At 46.0% G+C, this 6000-nt stretch overlaps 1 long non-coding RNA gene across 1 annotated transcript in view; it reads right to left on the bottom strand.

Annotated features, from left to right (window-relative positions):
- Positions 1-6000, bottom strand: part of LOC123367607 — a 30376-nt gene continuing 24376 nt past the window's right edge. Inside the window, exon 3 of the long non-coding RNA XR_006578553.1 lies at positions 1-1037. This is a non-coding gene — a long non-coding RNA (uncharacterized LOC123367607). The remainder of the gene's footprint in view (positions 1038-6000) is intronic.

Below are 6000 nucleotides of genomic sequence, written 5' to 3'. Positions count from 1 at the left end.
AGGGAAAAATCGAGACAAGACACACAAATACATCACTTAGTTAAGCCTAAATACAAAAGCCTTATCCTGAGTTTTCTTATGTGGCATTTAAGGCCTGGATTCTTATTGAGAGAGTTCACTATAACAAACTGTCACGGTTAATTTTTATTATTCATTCAATCTCTGTGGGCTAGATTCTAGTTAGCCCTTAATTGGGTGTGCTGTAGGGCTGAGAGATGGAGGGGAAGATGTTTATATCCTACCACCTATATGAGTCCAGTGTTAGGATTAGGGAGAATTGCAGTCCCAGTGTTCAGGACAACTCTGAGATTGCCCCCCACATAATTCCCTCAGGGGCAGAGAACACACAAAAGGGGATGGTGAGCAGGTGGAGCCATGATCCTGTTTATCCCCAATCCTGCTCCATTAGTTAGTCATGCAGGAAGAGGGTAGGGGGAGATGCTGAACTCCTTAAAAGGGGGTAGCTGTTTGTGTGCTCCCCTACTCAGCAAAGACTTCCAGGAGGCATTTTATGAGAGAGAATGCCTCCTGCTGCTTCTCTGCACATGCTGTAGCACTGACCGCCATGCCCTGTGTAGGACTAGGTCTAACTGGCACTACAGCCTCATATAGAATCATTGCTAACTATCAACAAATGCCTGCTGAAGCCTTCTATTATCACCCTCACAGACTAACAAACTGTAGAGTCGGAACCAACAGACTTTCCTCAAGGTACATGGGAATGGTATATAAAAGGAAACATTAATCTCCTCTTTTAGAGCCAGATCTGTCTCCTTTGCAGCAGGACCCATAAAGCTATCGTAAGTTGACAGCTGGCGATTCCCCCATTATGGAGGTATGCCTACATACTGTAGATCCCCAGCGGCAGAATGGCCCCTTGTGTCTTGTGCAGCCAGGCGTAATTTGGAGCAGTGAACCTGTTATGTCAGTCTAGCCTCTGGCAGTCACCTTTGTCCCCCTCAGCTGCACCAAGTGAAGCTCTGGTCCAGCTGAAGATCTGTGTCTTTGACTTTTGGAAACACTTTATCATTCCACCCCTACAAAAATAAATTCCAGCTGTTAGGAAAGGCCCAAGGAATCCATTTAACATTCCCATTCATAAGGTAAAATGGTGAGAAATTACTGGAAGCTTTTAGTTTTGGGTTTGTTTGGTGTTTTTTAACATTTAAATTATTAATAATTAGAAATGGAAAATTTACTCATTGGGATGAGGGCTAAAGAAAACTAATGTTGACATCATTCCTGAACAAAACACAATATACAAATCCTCCACTTTCGTTCTAAGGCTCACGCTGACAGTAGATTCTTATGCATTTCATCCCCCAGCAAACTTTGACAGAGAAGTCTACGCAACAATCTCCTCTAGAAATGACTTGCTGAGATCAGCAGCTATTTTCCAGGGAAGAACTACTTTTTTTCTTTTTTTTTTTTTTTTTGCCAGTTGTGCCTGAAGCCATGTGGCCACTCTGAACAATTACTAAACAGCTTTCATACTTACTTCAGCATCTCAAAACAACAGCAACTACACACAGTTGAAAAGATTTATGGTAACAAACCAACTCATTGCTTTTATCGGTGCAAGCAGTGAATCTGCATTCATGGTCATTATTTTGAATGATCTGAGACTATTTCATAAAATCTGTGTTCTGTGGCTTCCGTGACTACATTTGGTGGGGGGAAAATAAGATGAATGGAGCTAAATTTGATCTTCCTACAAAGTCATTTAAGAGAGTCCTTTAAAAGGCCAATTGTACCATAAGTAATTCTATTTGTGCCACTTACTGTTACATTCCATATGATAATGTTCAGTTTTTATTTCTTACCAAATAAAGACACTTAATAAAATGAACAAATAGTATGGATGAAACAAAGGGCCTGGATTCACAACTGCTCACGCCAAGGTGTTCATGCACATATATACTGCACCCCTTGTGCCAGAAAGGGCCACTGCACCCAGGAATAGATTGATATATTGCAATGGAAAGACGGCTGGTGTTTGCATCACTGCCCTCCCCGGAGGTTCTGCCTTGAAAGGACTGCTTTATACTGCAGCTATGGCTTCATAGGTGGCCTGATAGCAGAGACTTAGCAGAAATGTGCTGAATCAGTGAATCCCGTGGCTACTCTACCTTTGTGCTTCCCACAGCCAGCACTGCAAATGTTTGGGGTTGCACTGATCTCAGTGCAAGCACCTGGCACCACAACAACCCTGCTCCAGACAGACATTCTGCCATCATAGACTGTGTCTACCCTGGGGTGCATATTCAGTTACTAGACTGTGTACATGCTCACATGTTCCCTATATCCACCCTGAGTGTCCACATATGCTGTGCTGGACACAGGTATAACTTGGTGTACACGTATATCTCTGCATCCACACTGCCACTTTTACGCGACAATAGCACTACCAGGGCAGTATCCCAGGGTTCTATGCACCACAGAGAGACACGCTTCAAACCACTGTGCAGTGTGTTGTTGTCGATACTGTCCCATGCCTTCACACATCTGCCAATTGCAGTTCCTACTCACCTCTTCCTCCTGCTAAACTGGGTAGAAGACATGGAGCAACTGAAGGATGATCTGGTTCTGCTTCTACTCCACCACATAAATAGTGAGACCAGTGAAATGTTGGATGGAGTTTCAGCAGAACTTTCTGACACACTGAAGAGGAGTGCACTTGAGGGGGAATGACAGTCTAGTCTGTTCCCAGGTAGGGTTACCATATTTCAGGATCCCAAAAAGAGGACACTGCCAGAGGGAGGGCAGAGAGGAGGAGGGGGAGGGGCAGCTGGACAGGGGGCATCTGTGGCAGGGGTGCTCACTGGAGGCGGGTGGCTGTGTTGCGTTCTGTCACAGTGTCAGGGTGGCTGACGCAAGCCCAGGATGCAAGAAACGTCAGTCAGCACCTCCTTGCAGGACTCACTCCCCAGGGCTGAAAGCCAGGGGCTAGGTGGGCGGGATCCAGCAGCTATGGCTGCAGGGGACTAGAACAGTCAGCTGCAGATGCAGGGGAGGGACCAATTGGGAAGGGGACCAATCAGGGCTCTTTCTAAGTTGCAATGTCTGCTCTGAAAAAATCCTGGACATTTCCTATTATTTGTAAAATCCTTCTGGACAAAGGACGGAAGTTCAAAAAACCTGGACATATGGTAACCCAACTCCCATAGAGTAACTATGGTGAATGCCAGTGTTGCCATGTTATGCTTCATGGGTGGACCATTGCTTCTGATACAGGACAACCAGCATGAGATGGCGGGATCACGTTGTTTTGGAAACCTGGGATGACCAGCAGAGGCTTTAGAACATCAGAATGAGGAAAGAAACCTTCATGGAGTTGTGCAAGGAGCTTGTGTAATGCTGACAGACCCTGGTCATCGCCAGCCGGAATCAAACCTAGGATCTCTGGAGCTTAATCCACAAGTTGCTATTGAATGAGCTAAAAGACATGTCTATTAGCCAAGGCTGTAGCAGACTCATCAATCTCTAGCTGATCTAGCTGTCACTAGAGGGGGGGATAGATTATCACACCAAACAAGCACAAGTTGCACTTGCACCAAACCTCCAGCACCAGAACACTTGATTCAGGGAAACCATACTGGTACAGAACAGGTGGCTATTGCCCTGTAGGAGTTGGCAACACCAGACAGCTATCTGTGAGCTGCAAACTACCTTGGGTTTGGTAAGTCCACTGGTGGGTCAAGATTGTGCATATTTGTGAAGCAATTAACACTGATCTACCCATGAGTGAGTGTCAGAAGTAAAGTTCCAGAAATAACAGTTGGATTTCAGGTATGGGGTTTCCAAACTGTCCAAGGGACATTGATGGCACCCACATCCCAATACTTTTCCCACCAAAAGAAATATGTGAACCAACAGGGGTTACTTTTCACTTGTTCTGCAAGGTTTAGTGGAACACAGAGGCAGATTCATGAATACAAACATGGGAAACACTGGATAGGTGCACGACATCAGGATGATGATGAGATTGGGATTGTACTTGAAGGGGAAGGGGGAGAATGAACTTTATTCCCCAGAAACAACATGGTTCTGTACAATATGTCTGTGACTAATGTTATTTTGGGGAGACTTGGCATACCTGCTGCTAAGTTGTCTGATGAAACCAGAGCCCAACATCAGTGGGGGAAAAAGGAAATTAAATCACAAACTCGGTGGCTGCAGAATGGTCATGGAGTGCATGTTTGGTAGGCTGAAATCTTGTTGGCATTGCCTACACACCCATCTGGATGCCAATGTGGTCAATGCTGTTCACATAATCAGCACCTGCTGTGCACTGCAAAACATTTATGAGCTACAGGGGAGAGCTTCCATGCCAAGTGGGCACAGGTCAAGTCTGATTTACAAACGCTACATGCAGTTGGATCCCACCCAAATACACACTGGTTCTGGTTCCCAGCAGGCAAGGGCAATCAGGGACGCCATACGTTTACGCCTCTTGGAACAGCGAGGAGACAAAGGATGACAATTCCTGTGCCATGAGTCACCTTCATATCCTGTACAGCTGCTGGTAAAGGCCATAACAGAACATTGGCACATAGCAGGGACGGGTACATCATTTTCTGAGGGTTTTGTTCCCTGGTAGTCGATGGTCATTTGCTGTTTGTTCCTGTGACAATCCACCCTATACACAGTTCTAACAGGGCAGCTCTACTGGGTTTAGCCCTTCGGGTTGGGTTAGTGATAAGGACGGTGCGGACCAAGTTGTAGCATTGTCGTTGTGCAATGTTTTTGGCATAACTGGTCAGACTTATTTACAAACCTCTTCCTGGGAGTGCTCAATTTCTCACCACCCTTATCAACATTTGGTTTGGCAGGTGCAGATGCACCAACTGTTCTGTCTCAGCACTGGTAAATGCACTTAGTGGCTGTTATGGAGCACTAGCCTCAGGGTTGAAACTGGTCAAGTTATTTTGGGGGAGAGGAGGAGGAAGAGAGGGGCTGTTTAATCTCTGGGTAGCAGCAAATGCCTGTATTGTTACAGGAAGTGTGTTTTGTTTTTCTGCATACGAACCAAGCCCTAAAGAGGCTTATCTATCCATTTTCTCTGTTGAGAAGTCTGCTGCTTTTAGAATGAGCAGTGCTTTCCGTAAGCACAAAACCCTAGATGCACATTCCCCATCCTTCTGGTGTGTCCGTGGGATTTTGGTTCTCTCTTAGCTGGGGGAGGGTGGAAGAAGGTAATAATTGGAGATATACCAATCTCCTAGAACTGGAAGGGACCTCGAAAGGTCATCACGTCCAGCCCCCTGCCTTCACTAGCAGGACCAGTTTTTGCCCCAGATCCCTAAGTGGCCTCCTCAAGGATTGAACTCACAACCCTGGGTTTAAGCAGGCCAATGCTCAAACCACTGAGCTATCCCTCATGCATGATGGCACTAGACAGTTACATTCTCCCAATTCATGAGCTGTGAATCATGGGGTCCAATCCTGAACCTGAAAACATCTTACCTTTATCATACTTAGGAAGGAGGGGCCACATACAAGTCAAGGAAACTGTATTATTAAAGTAGTATATGGAATGCCTCATTGAAATATTTGTAAAAAGAAATGTAAACCAACAAAACATAATGGAACTGAATCATTGAACAAAGGTTCAGAGACACTAACATTTGGCCAATCTCCTTACCCTTCCATTCCCTCTGACAAGCGGGGAGGGGGAAAGAAACTGAAAAAAAATTCTTGGGGACAACCAGGAACCTGTCCTGCACAGGGCTTATGGGCAGACACTTGGTGGGCTTCAGGGATTCCTGCAGGCTCATCATTCCCCTCATGCATGCTCAGAGGGGTGAGGGGGGTGCATCTTGTGAGGGGTTTCAGTGACAGTGGAGGGTGTGGTCCTGGGAGTCTGCAGGCTCCCCCATGTCACAGAGTCAGGGGTGGTTGGGTCCTCTGCAGCAGTCAGAGAAGGAGCTGGCTGTTCACAGAAAGGTGCAGTAGCTATGGCAGCAGGCAGACCCCAAACTCGTTCAACCCCCAGTTCTA

Source organism: Mauremys mutica, chromosome 3 (assembly GCF_020497125.1).
Source record: "Mauremys mutica isolate MM-2020 ecotype Southern chromosome 3, ASM2049712v1, whole genome shotgun sequence".
Lineage (NCBI taxonomy): Eukaryota > Metazoa > Chordata > Testudines > Geoemydidae > Mauremys > Mauremys mutica.
This window is presented reverse-complemented; position numbering and strand designations above follow the sequence as displayed.